At 36.0% G+C, this 17114-nt stretch overlaps 1 pseudogene; it reads left to right on the top strand.

Annotated features, from left to right (window-relative positions):
* Positions 1-230: 230 nt before the first annotated feature.
* LOC131062454 (transmembrane 9 superfamily member 2-like) lies at positions 231-16843 on the top strand (annotated as a pseudogene).
* The last annotated feature ends 271 nt before the right edge of the window (positions 16844-17114 follow it).

A 17114-nucleotide genomic window follows, 5' to 3' on the forward strand; every position in this document is an offset into this window, starting at 1 on the left:
ATGTTTACCATTATAATTTAGCTAAAATAAGAAATTTAAGTGTAGATTTCAAGCTTAATCCGAGTTGGAAATCTAGTGCTTCATGACACGAAATTACAAAATTATTATGACTAATAAATTGTTTGCATATATAGACTGTTTCTACTGCGTTGAGGATTTTAAATAAAAGTTGTACTATTTGTTGATAAAATAATTACATATAACAAATTCGATAATAGTGTTGGAGTAGATTTTAATTATTAATTAGGATCCTTAGCTGACGTTGATGATAAGAAGGTCCCGAGCTAGAACTATGTCTCTATACAATTGTGCAGCGTTGATGGACAAATAGAACTATGTCCACTGCTAGTCAAGTTGATCCTGTGGAAGCTACCCCAGAAACTGCTCACAAATGTTTTAAGAAAGAATATGCTGGCGGGCAGACTGTTGTTTTGTTGGATACTCAAGAGGCTTCCCAGTTATTTTTTGAAAAACATTGACATGTTCTCAACAGGGTTTTTGCTCCAAGCTCAGGGTTTGTAGGGTTTTTATGGTTTCATTCTGTTAGCGCCCAAAATCATGGCGGGGAGCATAGATAAGTTGACGGCGATTTGGGCGGTGGTTATGGCAGTCATAAACGGAGTTAATAGTGGCGCTTCAGATCACAAATACAGCAAGGGAGATCTGGTGCCATTATATGGCAACAAAGTCCCTTCAATAATCCCACGTAACCTCTCTTTCCTCAATTGAACAGTCATTCACTTGTGTGTTGGCGTTTGAATGAATTTATCTTCGATTGCATGTTTTTGTAATTGAAATTGCTGAGAATTTCAGCAGTTTTTTTAAAATTTTAGAGTAGGGTTAGAAAAAATTCTAAATTCTATTAGTAAATTTGGGGATAAATTTACCATCTAACTCTATATTTTATCTTATCCTTTTCTAAGATTTATTTGTTAAATTTATCTTTAGATTTTGAAAAGAGTATAATTTGATAGAGATCATTTTGTAGACATCTATTCTGTTTTAACTTAAAAAAATTGAAGAATGATATCTCTCAATATGGTTCTGTGTTCATTAATAATTTTTTTAATACATTTCATTCTTTGCTGCCACTGTAATTACACCTTTTAACATTATTTAAAATAAACAGATTAAATCTAAAATATTTGATCAATCCCTGCGCTAAATGATTACCTTGTGCGGCTTTATGGAACCCTGCTGTAAGAGACTCACTGATTTCTGTCTCAATATCAAGAACAGAAGGAAGTGCCACACAATGATTTGAGGTTATAGATTTTGTTTCCTTCAATGGCATTCCCTGTGTCTAATTTATACTATTTTCATTTGTTCTGCAGTGAAACATATCAATATTTTGATTTGCCATTCTGTGCTCCAGGTTTGGACCATTTCTGCATATTTGATTTTGCTTAGGCGTTGTATTCTGTTAACAGCTCTGTATTTGACTCGGTATTTCTATTTACAATGTGTATGTTGCAGATGAAGTCAAGGAGAAGAGACAAGACCTCGGAGAGATGTTGAATGGTGATAAGATGGTGGAAACTATTTACAAGTTGGAATTTCGGGAAAACAAAGATTCTCAACTCCTTTGCAGAAAGAAACTCACAAAAGAGAATTTGGATCTATCAAAAATGATTATTTTTATGAGATGTACTATGATGATCTGCCTGCCTGGGGCTTTATTGGAAAGTATCAGGAAGAAAACAAGGCACGTCCAAATGGCACTACATATTTACTGTATACGCATACCGGCTTTGACATTTTCTACAACAATGACCGTGTCATAAAAATAAATGTTCGCACATATCCAAGTTTCACAGCTGACATTACTGAGGATAGGGAAGTTGAAGTTGATTTCATGTACTCAGTAAATTGGAGGGAGACTGAGATTCCTTTTGAACGGCGATTTGATAAATATCAAAAGTCATCAATTTTACCCCAGCATATTAAAGTCCATTCATTCTCCATTACCGCTTCTTGTGTAACAGTTCTTCTTCTGACTGGGATTCTTGCTTCTATCTACATATGTGTTCTCAAGAACGACTTCGTCAAGTAAGAAAAAAAAATTGATTACGAATTTGCTTGTGCATTGTGCATACAATCTCATACCACGATTCAATGAAATTAATTTGAGTGTAGCATTCGCTTGATTAGAAATTAATCCTAAAGTTAGTTTTTGAATTATCTGGCAATCTACTGGTTTTGTTGCTGTGAAGGTATTCTCATGATGTGGAGTCTACTGATGACCAAAGCGAAACAGGATGAAAGTACATTCATGGAGATGTCTTCAGATATCCTCGCCACAGGTCTCTGTTTTGTGCTGTTCTTGGATCCGGGACTCAGCTTTTAGCTCTGTAAGTATATAATACAGAGCAGTATTCCAGAGCTTTTTCCAAAAAAAAAAAACAGTCATGGTCTTCTTGTATGTATATGTTTTGTGCTGTTATTTGATATGGGACTCAGGTTTTTGCTCTGTAAGTATAATACAGAACAGCGCTTTTAGCACTGTAAGTAAATAATACAGAACGGTATTCCAGTGCTTAATCCCAAAATAATAAATTCATAGTCTTCTTGCATTTATATCTTTTGTGCTGTTATTGGATCTAGGACTCAGGTTTTTGCTCTGTAAGTATAATACAGATCGTTCTTTTTGCCCTATAAGTATATAATACAGTCCCAGAATAAGAAAATCCAGTCTTCTTGCATTTATATGATTAGTGTTTCTTAATGTGCTGATTACAGTGTCATCTTCATCTTCATGCTTGCACTGGTAGGTGCATTTTATCCATACAGCAGGGGAATCCTACACACAGCCCTTGTGGTTATATATGCCCTTACATCTGGCATTGCAGGCTACACCTCTGCTTCTTTTTATACTCAACTTGGGGGATCAGACTGGGTATGTTTTCTCTTTTTTCTTATTTTTTAAGTAAAAATTAGCACCAGTCCAATAAATTGGACATAATAGAATAAAACTTGATTTTTTTAATCTATTTCAGGCAAGGAATCAGTTGTTGACGGGCTGCCTATTTTGTGGGCCTCTGTTCTTAACCTTTTGCTTCCTAAATACTGTTGCAACGGCTTACAAAGCAAATGTTGCACTACCATTTGACACAATCATAGTCCTCCTCTTCATCTGGACAATTGTTGCATTCCCTTTGCTTGTGTTGGGTGGTATTGTTGGAAAAAACAGCAAGGCTGAGTTTGAAGCTCCTTGCCGCACTACAAAATGCCCTAGAAAGATTCCTCCTTTGCCATTTTATAGAGGGACTATCTCTCAAATGGCCATGGCAGGATTTTTGCCGTTTGGTGTAATCTACTTCGAGCTTCCCTATATATTCGTAAGTGTATGGGGTCACAAAATCTACACGTTATACAGCATCCTCTTCATTATTTTCATCATCCTTATCATTGTGACAGCCTTAGATATCATTGCATTCACCTACTTACAGCTAGCAGTTGAGGATCATGAATGGTGGTGGAGGTATGTGGGTGCTTCTCTCTTCAGTTCAATTTGTTTTCCATTCTATAACTGATTGCTTTGTGATGAGGTTGTCTTTTGATTGAGGTTGATTTGGATATTTCATATTTGTTTCTTAGAGTTGTAATATTTGTGTCTCATAAATTAATCTTTATGTATAAAATAAAATAAAATTGAAGAGCTGCAATAGATTTGCTATAAAGAAATGGTTTGTATTGATTAGGTGGATGATACACATCCATTTTGTAAGTTGTGAATCTGTTCAGATTTAGAAATAGTCGATAAGATTGGAATTAAGAGATTAGTGTTAGGACGCTAAAAGCGTGCATACAAGTTTACAGTATAATCATAATGTAAAAGATCAAATACATACCACAAATTTACACCAGTTATACTCTAGGGAAACCCTCAAGAGAAACAATCCAGCCTCCAAAAGCATCCAAACTCAACGTATTATTCAGCAATGAAACATTACAGTACACATACAAAGTCCTTATAAATACTTCTAAAATATCAAGCTCCTTTAATACACTCTTCATGTGTCCAAACATATAACCACACATTTCATGTCATGCTTCAAATATGCACTCAACAAGAGAGCTCAATACAATGATAACCAAGTCAAAAAATCAACTAGCCAACAAACCGACCAGCCCAACCACTAAACATGTGCATGCTTTTATATATTCAAGCTCACAAAAGACAATAGAGTGGTTAAGGTAAAACCACGAGTGCACAAAACTATTGACTCCAATATTTATCTTATTGTGATAAATTTTTCTAATATTAAATATTTTTCCAATATGCCATTCACACATAAAATATCTAACTAATGTTGCCTACAACTTTACAAGTAGATCCAAATAATATTTAATGTGGATATATGCATCGCTTAAAAATACACCATAAGTAAATATTTATTTTAGACAATTATCTTTCTTTTGCAAAGTGTACAACATTTTTCCAACAATTAGATGCACTAACTTTGGTAGAAAGATTGGAAATAATTTTCAAATATTCCTTCAAAGAATTATAAGCCTCACAAAGGTTATTCATCACATTTACCACTGTTTCAAAAGCTCAATGGTAGGTGGAATTTTCTATCCACTACTGCTCAATAGTAGCATAGGTTTACCATTTTGGAATGAAGCTTTCCTAGTTTTGTTGCTATCTCCTTTACTAGAGTCTCTTTATTAGATCTCATTCGGTCCAACAAGATATTTAATCCCTACAATTTTTTTTTAGACATCTAGAAACTCTTAAGAATCATTTTTTCTTTTACCATTAAGTTCAAGATGTCCAGAACTAGATTCATGATTTCTTCAAGTCTTTTTGACCTAAGGTTTTTCCCTAACATGTGATTATTATAGGTTACTTGAATAAAATGTCAACTAAATTTACTCATGTCTAGCATGCTTGTAGAGTGGAGATTCTGTTTAGTATATGACAAAATATAAATGTTTCTTGTTTTCAAAAACTTATGTAGATTATTGTTTTTCTATAAATTCTAAAGCCATGATATGTTCTAATGTTTAATTTAAATTTAGGTGCAAGCTAATAAAGTTGATATAGAGATTGCCCACTTCCAAACTCTTATCAAGCATTAGGTAAATGCTTTGTATATTGTTGCAAATGTGTCAACCTCTCCCAAGAGATCCTCCTCCTAAGGGCACATACTTTGGTGTAGCCATAGTGTTTGTTCTAGGCACCACTCACATTGCTCTCCTAAACATAAAGGAAGTGGTTGGTTTACGTAGATGCATATCCAAACTATATTGCTTTTCAACCTCATGATAGAAGCACTTCTAGGTAGCTACACAGTGGAAAGTACTCTTGGTCGTCTTTAGTTATCCTTTTTGTATTGTTACTACTAATAAAAAATAGATAAACAAAGAGGATGATGGTATCATTACAAGTTGGGAGCTAAATCCTTGATGACAAGGACCTCCCAAATGGTTGGAATAATTCCTCTAATATAGACCCATCTCCTCCCACTCAAATTGCACTAGTTGCATAGTGATTTGATCACTTTATGTATTGTGTATAAGATTTCTCACATGGAATTTTTGAATGTGATGTCATTCCACCCATTTTTTAAAACTAATGAATTCATAGACGTACACTATTCATTAAAAAATATTAAAGAGCTATAATACTTTAATTTTCATTGAGTTGCATATATTGCTAAATTCAAATGGTTTATATAGATTAGGAGGATGACACACATCATGTTCTTATGGTACAACACTTGTTGGACACGAATTATGTGTCTTCCATATCCCAAAATATTGAATAACTACAATAATTTCATTTTATTGGTTTTACAATCCAACATTTCACTCTATTCACCATAATATGAACTTGAAGTGAGATTTTTGAGGCCTATGCCTAACACACACATCCTTAATGGCAAGTTGTGCCTACTTAACTAAATAGATTTTTAAGTATATATTCCCTTAGACTTCAACTTTCAACCTTATAATAGAGAATAAGAGTAAATTGGACTTTGTCACATTGTGTACACCCACAAAGCTATGGTAAATGAATGATTATTCTCAATATAGTATAAAAGAGATATGTTTCCTTAATTTTCAGTTGCATTTCATCTCTTTGTTTTTACTAATTCAACCATTACAATAAATATTAGTATATGTAAATTGTATTTATGTAAGTTGATGCTCTAACTTCATTATTTTCTTCATGTATGCAAAGGGTTATTGCATGTGATTAAAAGAATCAAGTATCGTGTTTACATTATAAGTAATTATCACATGATTCAAGTTGTATAGTTACTTATTTCCACCAATACATAAACTAAATTAGAAGCTAATTGTTGGAAAGAAACTAGCCCCTAGGAAGTGAGGATCTTGCATCTAAAGGGCTCTAGATTCAATCAAAAGTGTGCTACTTTCATTCCATTAAGAGTCAATAAGCACTTATGGGTTACTTGAAATCTATCAATGACAATTAGTGTGTGTGTTATGTTCCCAAATGAGATGAATTGTATCCACAGCAATGTTGTAAATCCCAGGACAACAAAACTCATAGGTCCAAAAGAACAAAATCAAGGTCTGAAAAGTTGAAAGAATAAAAACATATTATGAAAGCAAAAAACATTGAAAAATTGTTCAAAGAAACCATGTTCTATAAAATTATAGTCAATCTTATAATTAAAATCAAACACCTTATCCAAGTCTTGAAATCTAAAAATTACTTAAACTGGTTTGAGCCCAATATCTAAAAACTGGAAAATCTAAGTTCAATTGTATATGTATTTTAATCTAGTAATCAAGAAAGACTCTAGCCATAACACTACTAGAAATTGAATGTTCATAGTACAATTCAAATTATAGATCATTTCCAAGAATGCATGGATACAAACTTGACCCAAATATCCAGGGCAATGTTGAATGCTACCTTTGTCCAAAATAATTATTGAATTTGCCCTTATCTTCCATCTAAACACAATATGAAACATTGAGGCCCGAAACCTATTTACAATTAGGCATCCCATAATGGGTTGTCCACTCCATGTGTAGGATAAGTACTTATAAGTTACATACTAGATTCTCACTAAACATCTTAGATACATTGGATCTACACACATGTAACAATCTACTACTTGAGCACCAAATTTGTATCTCTTATACCTTTAAGGTTGATTTGGAGGCCATGAATGCCTCAACACCCAACATAAAGAGGATGGAACCTAGTGAAATTTTTGGAGACACTTATTATTGAGCTATAGATTTATAAGGATGTGGAAGGAAGTCTCTTTTATTTAGTGTCAAGCATAAAAAAATTAGACTCATTTTTTACATTTATTTCTATACCATATGTTCTAAGGAAAATGATATCTAGTAATAAGGAAAAACAAAATATCAAATCCTTAAATTATAGTGTTTTTTTTTTTTTGATAAAAGTGGATGAGACCACTAAAATTATATTGATTATATATATTTTTACATGTGTCTGGTTCAAAGAGCACTGAAGGGAAAGAACCAGTAAGAAAACCCTTCAGTATTGCTCAAGAAAACATAAGCCTATCTACCCATTACAAAAAGCCCATAGGCATACCAAAACCCCCCAGATACATTGCAATGCATTGCCATCCGCATTAGATATAAAGGAATCTGTAAGAATCAGTCTAATAGGGAGCATTTGAAGATGGAGTCAAGAATGTCCACCAAAAATCAGAGCCATCACCCCAAAATCGAGCCTGTCTAAACACCACAAGAATCCAAAGCTCTGAAGAAAACAAAACTCAGAGCCATGAGAGAACCAAGAATAAGAGATCCTGCCATCACAAATATGGTGAGCAAACATAGACAGATCCAAATAAGAAGGAAGGAAGGATATTGAAGACCTTTAGGGAGGAGGATGAGACCAAACCAAAGAATAATCCAAAATAGTAACCAAAGGAATAATATCAAAATAAGAAATCCTCTGCAATACCACATTAACTACTCTTTCCAATTCCTCAGAAAAAGCCACCATCCGCCAAATTTGGCAAGAATTCTCCATAGAAAACAGAACATGATGTTACAGTGAAAAGCAAGACAAAGATCGAATGATAGCCATAACTGCCCACCAACAATTAATATAACTGAGAACGGGATCACCATGTCATAATTATCACATCATGAAAGAAACCTGCTAATATGAGGATGATCACACAATGATAAAGCCAACGAATAGCATAATATCCCCAATCATTAGAACAACTACCTGAATCACCGATAGATCATGATACCAAATGAAGCGAAGAGGAAAAACAAGTGCTTAAGGTACAAAAGCCTGATGGGAAGGCAACCAGCAACTAGTCGCAACGAAAAATGATTACCAAAAACAGAGGATCAAACAGATATTATGCAAGTACCCTTGCCGTACGAGTACTGATTAATATGTAATGGTTGCCATAAGCCAAAGAGATCCCAAACTTACAAAAGAAATTCAAAACAGCTCGCCAACCAAGATAACCAAACCAAACCAAAAGATACCCCTCCAAACCAAAGAAAAATCCACCATCCAGACCAAAGATACCCCTCTTACCTCCGGACTTTGTGCGAAGAAACTACCAAATATGACTACAATAGGAATGCTGCCATAAGGCAGGACAACATCCCCCCTATAGCCATATAGTGAAGTAACCATCACATAAAGCAAGGAGACATGAGAAGGTACAAATACATTAGGCATCTCAGACCAGTAGAAGAAACCCAACCAATTTCCTACCCCATGAATGAAATCTAACATAAGGTATCAATAGCACAAAATTGTCATGAAGGCCAACATCTTTACTACATATACTAACGGAGCATAGATAGTGAAGTAGGATTTCAAGGAGGAGGACCACCTATAAAGAAAGCATCTTCATGCAAGATGCAGGAATGTCCGAGGGAGAGACCTCTAGGAAATCGACACCCTCCACAACAGCCTTATTTGCTAAAAAATCCGCAATGATGTTGATTTCCCTAAAATGATGCGAAATAGAAAAAGTGGAAAAGCATTTTAACTGCTGAAGAATGTGATCTAAGAAATATTGAAGATGCCAAGATAGACATTTCTTGGCTACAACCACTTGAAACACGACCATGGAATCGCCTTCAATAACAATGTCTTTAATGTTTAATGAAAGAGCGATATCAAGCCCAAAGAATAAAGCTTGAAACTTAGCCATGTTGTTGGTACCATGTCCAATTTGTTTACCCACAACTTTGATGACTTTTGAAGAATGATAAAAAATAACTACTCCAATACCAGACTTTCCCGGATTCCCCTTTGAGGCTCCATCAAACTGAAGTTTGAATGAAGGGAATGGAGGGGGAGTCCATCCGGCCAATTTTCGTTTAACCAAAGAAGATAGACCTCCTGATACAACCCCATGGGAAGACATCAAACGAAGTGCGGACCATTTCCAAGTAACTTGATTATCCCAATTAGAGAAAGAACTGAGATGATCTAAGTTTTTATGAATGAATGAAAGAACCACCTCACTGATGGAGGTTTGAATTTTACCAATTACTTCAGAGAAAGTGGCATTTTTATGATTAAAAATTCTAAGAATTTCTTTCAAGCCAAATATTCCAAATTACCAGTGATGGGGCCACAACCCAAAGGGATGAATAGTACGATGAGGAAAACAACAAGGGCCAGGCCATGAAATGTGAAAGAAGATTGGGACCTATCGCAGAAGACCAGCCAAGCATGCCAAATAACCAATACCAACACTCATAAGCAAATGGACAAAACAAGAAAAGATGATCCATGGATTCCATACAATGACCCCAAAAAACACAAGGAAATACAACTGTAATCCCAAGTCTGTCCAAGCGCATTCCGGTGAGAACCTTATCTTGGACTGCCAACCAAGCAAACGACCTTGCTTTAGGAAGACAAACCAGGTGCCAAAAAAGCTTAGTAGGCCAGCAAGGGGATGGAGAAGTTTGAACTAAAGAATTATAACCTTCTTTAACTGAATAAGAACCAGCAGCACTCTTAATCCAAACCAAGGAGTCCTCTTTATTTTGGAAAACAAGGGGTCTTTTGTGAAGTTCTTCCACAAAAGCCAAAATAAGATTAATATCAACCGACAAGGGAGGGATAATCTTCCAATTCACAATCACACAAGGACTAGAGGCGACAATGTCAAAATAATCGGCAACAAAAGGCCCCCAAAATTCTAATAGAATACCAGACAAAGGGGACCAGTCTCGGATAACTGAAAGGGCAGAGTGCCCATTCCAGACTTCATCCCAAAATCGAACTTTCTTCCCATTATTGACAACCCAGGATAGATGTGGTAAAATAACCATCCTACATGAAACCAAAAAATTCCAAAAAGCCGAACCTTTTGGAAGAGATGAAGCAGTAAAAATCCTTTCTCTGGAAGCACCCCTTAAGTACTTAGCAAACATGATGGCAGCGCATTTACTATGAGGGTCAGCATATAACTTCCAAACCAAATTTGCCCCCAAAGCCTTATTCTGAGCAGCTAAATTACGAATGCCCGCACCCCCCAGCTCTTTGGGATGACAAATTTTGTCCCAAGCCAAGAGAGGAATCCTCGGCTTATCACCCAAGTTATCATTCCAAAGAAAGGTCCTAAGGGAGACCCTAATGTTCTTAATAGCTTGGGGGGGAGCCTGCAAAATGGACATCAAATATGTGGGGATGGCATTCAAAACTGACTTAATTAAAAGAATTTTACCAGCCATCGTTAGCCACTTATGATTCCAGGAAGAGATTCGGGAGGATATTGAATGGACAATTTTGTTCCAAAAGGAAGCCTTATCCGACCCTAGAAAAAAAGGAATGCCCAGGTATACACATGGAAGGGTCCCAACTTGAAAACTCCAAAAGCGGATGAGTCTATTTTTAACTAGAGGGGAGACATTCACAAAAAAGATTTTGGATTTATGATTATTAACACTTTGTCCATAAAAAGTTGCATAATCATAAATAATTTTCTTAATAACACGAGCCTCCCTTAGAGAGGCTGCCCCGAACATAAGCGTATCATCTGCAAACAAGCAATGAGATTGTGGAGAAGGGAGGCCATCTATTCTAATACTTGACCATAAACCAGAAGCTGTAGCACTAGAGATGGCCCTACTTAATGCTTTTGCCAAAAGAATAAATAGAAAAGGAGACAAAGGATCCCCTTGCCTAAGTCCCCGAGAGGAAGCAAAAAACCTTAATGGGGAACCATTAACCAAAACTGAAAAGAGAGTAGAAGATATACAAGAAAACACCCACTTAACCCAGCAGCGCGAAAAGCCTAGATGATATAAAACAACCCTAAGAGCCCGCCAATTGACTCGATCATAAGCCTTCAACATGTCTAGCTTAAGTATCATAGCTGGAACCTTTTGTTGAGAAATGGAGTGTAGAACTTTGTGAGGTACAATCGCACCTTCAAATGTTTCTCGACCAGGAACAAATCCTCCCCGTTCTAGGGAGACAATCCGAGGGAGGAGCCTATATAGCCTAACCGAAATTGCCTTAGTAAAGATTTTATATAAGGTAGTATACAAGGCAATCAAATGAAAATCTGAGAACGAAGTAGGATTATCCACCTTCAGAATGATAGCAATAAGAGTAGTATTAAGCTCTCTAAGAATAGACCTATTTCTTCTAGATTCCTCCAAGGCTAGCAATACGTCATTCCCTATAAACTCCCAACACTTTTGAAAGAATAGTGTCGTAAACCCATCCAGACTCGGGGCCTTCTCCGGATGCATGGAGAAGACTATCTCTTTCAGTTCAGCTAGAGTAAAGGGAGCCATAAGCTTCTTATTATCTTCTTGAGAAACTAAAGAGGGGATCGATAGCACAATCTCATTATCTAACGCAACTGGATCCACTGTAAGAAGTGACTTAAAGAACCTAATAGCTTCGGAAGCAATCTCTTCCTCATCTACCAAATTGTTTCCATTAGAGTCAGTAATGCAGGAAATTCGATTACGTTGCCTCTTGAGCTTGGTCGAGGAATGGAAAAATTTAGTATTTCTATCCCCATTGGAAGGCCAAAGATCTCTAGACTTCTGCCTCCAACAAGATTCTTCCCTAGCCAAAGTCTCAGAAAGTTGAAAGTTCAACAACTTCAACCTATCAATCTTAGCCTTTTCCCCGAAAATGTTCTTGAAATGCAATACATTCCACACCTTAATCTTATGTTTTAAGAAACCCATCTTCTTAACAAGCTGAAACATCCGGGATCTAGGAAAGAATGGAGCAGAACACCACCATTGCTTTAATGAAGGTAGGAAAGATTGATCCCAAAACCACATTGGCTCAAACTTAAAAGGTAACTTCCAAGGAGCCCTGTCCTCAAAAATAGTAAACTGAATAGGAAGATGATCAGAGCCAGTAAAGGGGAGAACTGAGGAAACAAAGTCCTGTCCCGAACTGAACCAATTTTCTGAAACCAAAAAACGATCCAATCTCTCAACAATTTGGCAAAAGTCCCTACGCATGTTGGTCCAAGTAAATGTCCCATTAAGCGGTTTACAATCAACCAAATTTAAAGATTGAATGAAGAAGCAAAAATCTGACATAGAATGCTTGTTAGGGATGATTCCCCCAGCCTTTTCATTCAAACTAGTAATTGCATTAAAATCCCCCCCCAAAATTAGAAAAACATTGCGCAGCGGGGCAGCAAGGGAAGCCAAAAATTCCCAAAGGTTTCTTTTTTCTAAAACCCTAGACGACCCATAAACATTAAAGAGCCAAAATTTTAAGTTAGATATCCTACTTTTGACTAGACCAAGCATCCAGTTGGATGAAGAAGCAATTAATGAGAAATGAACACTAGAATCTGTCCAAAGAAACGCAAGACCCCCAGAAGCACCTGAAGAGGGAGAAGCACAAAAATTCCATGCTTTCTAGGAAGAGAATAACCTATCAGCCGAAGAGAGATTTAACTTAGTTTCTTGAATCATGAACACATCACACTTCATTAAGTCCAATTGTGACTTAATCAAGCATCGCTTGTTAGGGGCATTTAAGCCCCTAACATTCCAGGATAAAATCCTCATTGGCCCTGAGGGGAGGCATCTGCTCCCCTCGAGATTTCCAAAGAAACCGGAGAAACCTTACTTGCCAAAAAAGTCTTGTGAAGACTAAGCTTAGTCGCCAAGCCTTTTGTGACTGGTGGACTAAAGGGTTTTTTGGATCTCTTCTTTCTGGAAGTTTCCAAAGAGGAAAGAAGAGTTGACTGAATTCCCGCATCAATTTCAAGATTAGTTTTAACAAATTTGGGTTTACGGCCTCTTTTCCCAGGAGTTGACAATGTGGGAGAAAGAGGGGTTTGTACTACAAGAAGACCAGAATTGCCCAAAGAAGTGTTTGGAGGAAATCTATTCTCTAGAGCCGAAGCCACCCAACCCTCTACCTTCTCCAGAAGAATGTGAGCCGAAGATGGCCCAGGATCTGATGTCACTACGACTTTATCCAGATTAAGAACATCAAAGGATTTTGTAGTGGGAAAAGCAGCCAAGTCATTTTCCAGAGTACCCAAATCAACTGAGATTGAAGAAATCACTTTATTTGCAAGATCAGAATTGAGAGAGACCTTATTTGTATTAGCAATATCTTGCCCCTGAGCAATAAGCTGCTCATCTGGAACAACATCAACATCCCCAGGATGTTCTGAGGTATTCAACCCTTCAGGAAATTGTATCTCAGACCCTAAAACTTTCCCAAGCTCAGCAGAAGACTTTCTCGTAGGTAAAACATCATTAGCAACATTATAATTATTCAAAAAAGAACCCTTCACACACCCAGTCCTCGGGGGAGGAATAGAACGCAGAGAAGCCTCTGCCGAAGCTTCAGGCATGAACGTAGCCTTTTTAGGGGGAGGTAAATTAGCAGCAGATATATCTAAATGGTTCTTACTCCAAACAAACAACTCCGCATCCCTATCAAAAGAGGAATCAATAACACCTGAGCCAAATTGTATGGTTTTCATGTGAAAAAACAGAGGAGAGTCCATAGTCACCGAAGAACAGCCAACATTCCCAGAATTTTTTAACAAATTTTGATGCCAAAGACCAAAAGGAGACCGAATATTACAAAACTTCGGCGGAGAAAGTTTAGGTAAAATTAAAACACAAATTTTTACCACCACTACCCCATCCTCAAATGCCGAATGAGACAACATAAATTTGCCAAAAGAATCCCCAATCTTAGTTAAAACATCAAATTCAACAAATTCTGATGGCAACAAAGGAAGTTTAAACTAGGTGGGGACCTGTTTTGGACCAACCCTAGAGGAAGCAAGAAAGGGCTTCCAAGTTTCTACAAAGATCAGATTTTTTCCAAGCCAGAAAAATGGAACACACAATGCCTTATCTCTAGCAGATGTAGAATAAAAAATAACAATGAACGAACTTGCAGAGAGAACATGGAAATATAAAGTGCCATACCAATGTGCATGTATTTTATAATGGAGCTGAGATAGAGGAAGAGAGTCACCCCAAACCTGGATAACAACTGCCAAAGCTCGAAGATCATGCGCCTTCTTTCCTAAAGTATCATTCGAGGCATCAATTGACGGAACCGTGGACGAAGCAGGTTGTGAGGGCAAAACAACATTCGGATCTTGGCCTTCCAAGCTCTTTTTTAATGGTTGTGAATTAGCAGAGTTTCTTGGCAGCCCAAGCCGAGCCTTATTATCAAAAACCCTATCATGATGAAACTACTTTTGGCCATTCTACTGCCAATTTCTCAAATTTTTACCCCGATTTCTATTTTGTCGAAAAAATCCTTTGAAATACATAGAGGAAGGAAACTCAGATGTGATTCCCCTGCCATCGCAAGCAAGCGAAACTAGGGCATCAACCCATTTTCCTCCGCAAAAAACCCACTGCGGAGTGTGTCCTGCGTGCATGCCAAACGAATCTTTGGGAGGAGGCGGATCTGCCACCGCCTCATCTCCCCAACACCTTCGCGACTGCATGGCGAGCGCTCCTCTCGAAAACTCGCACCTCCTCTGCAACTTCTATCTGGTTGCCACTGCCTACTTGTTGATCTCGGGGATTTAAAGCTCTTGGTTGATTTTTAAAAACCTTAGTCGCACGATTTTGATGTTATTGGCGGACATGAAATATGGCACAATTGCTATGCGTTTTGTTGTCATTTTGGTCTCTGATCACACGACTGTGCTAACCTTGCCGCCAACAACCTTCAATTGCGCGATCCCCTTTTTTTCTGCTACTGTCGCCCTAGGCATTTCAAACCCTAGTTGTCTCTGTCTTTCTGCACGACGCCACTTTACTCGACTATTTCTGATTTGAATCCCAGCTGGCATATAATATTAAGGATGCTGCAAATCGTGCCTAGTAAACACCACGATCTCTGAGCAGCCTTGTGCAAACCGCCCACAACTCCAATCTACAAGCACCCCCTTAAATTATAGTGTTGTAGATACTATAGTTTTTAATAAATACAATAATAATTTGCTTATGAAGATATAAATGTCTTTTTTATAATTTTGTTCCTAAAAAATTTATGGTGTTAAAACAACATATTTATTTTCACTTTATGAATTTTTATAATATTTAAGAGCATTTAATATCTTCTTTTATAATGGTAGAATTAGTATAGTTTGAAGATTGAAAATAAGTAGGGAAAAAATTGGGAGGTCTAAAATTATACAAGTACTATATAATGAAAAATACATCATATAATTCCACACATTTCCTTTCCTTCTTACTTACATTTACCTCTAAATTTTACCTCCAACATTTTTTTTATTGATACAAATAAACAATAGATTATAGATTACATTTTAAATTAAATGATTAAAAATATAATTTAAACTTAGAATTAAAATAAACCAAAAAAAAGAAACTCTAAAAAAACTCTGAAAATTATGTCACATTAAGTCTATATAAAACCTCCAAAAAATTAAATTATAAATTAATGTGTAAAACTATGCCCTTACCGAATGGTAATGATAATGCAAAAGATTGTGATAATAAAACTACAATAATAGAGAGTGAAACATAAGAAGGATAAGAATGTTTTTTCTACCTAGTTGAACCCTATAAAACATCATATAACAATGTATTTCAAATGAATATTTACACAACCTAATACAATGTTTTCAAGTTATTGTTTCCAAGTTGATGTGCACAATATTGTCTCACATCTATCCATAGTGACTTGGATGATAAATTTAAGGCATTTTCTACTAGATTTGTTACATTAAACTTGTTGTAAATTGAGAGTTTGTCTATATGAAAGGAATACCCAATTTGTTAAATAGTTATGTCAATTGTATTTTTCATGTTGACATTGATTGAGAATATTTACCTTCTCTTTTTCACTAATGATTACAAATTAATTGAAATTAATTGATATGTGTTATATGATATTTTTTTTGTAGATCTATGTTATGTGGAGGATCAACTAGTGTTTATATCTTCGGGTATTGCTTATATTATTACTTTACACGATCAGATATGACAGGATTCGTGCAAACATCTTTTTTCTTTGGTTATAATGCTTGCATATGCTATGGGATTTTCTTGATGCTTGGAACAGTGGGATTCCATGCCTCTTTATTTTTTGTTCGTCACATATATCGTTCAATTAAGTGTGAATAATTTTCTCCTTTAAAGGATATAATGACTATCATTGCCACAGATTTTCTTCTCAACCTTTGTTTAGATCGTGTTGGGTTATCTTCTTTGTATAAAACTAATTGTAGATGTAATATTGAAATTTGGTGGGTAGCTACTCATTACATAATTTATCAAACCATCACACACCATGCTAGTGATGGCCATGGTAACATTTGAATTCTTGAATTCTTATAAATCAATAAAGATCGCTTTCAAAAACTTTATGTGATGGATTCAACAACTATTGTGCCTTGTCGTTATAAAGAGGCCCTTATAAGTGTGGCAATGCAACTTTTTTCATAGATCTTGATAATATTCACTTATACAAGTTGGAGCCTATTTCATCCTTTCTTCAATACTATTATTCAATCATTAACTCCATGTTTTGTATCTAGATTTAATTTTGCATTTAGTTTTTCAGTTTGCAACTTAAGTCTTCCTTGCTTTCCTACTATTGTTTAAATTATTGATGTCATTCTTTCCTATTTTATTGAAAAATATCCAAT

This window comes from Cryptomeria japonica, chromosome 8 (genome assembly GCF_030272615.1).
Source record: "Cryptomeria japonica chromosome 8, Sugi_1.0, whole genome shotgun sequence".
Classification (NCBI taxonomy): Eukaryota; Viridiplantae; Streptophyta; class Pinopsida; order Cupressales; family Cupressaceae; genus Cryptomeria; species Cryptomeria japonica.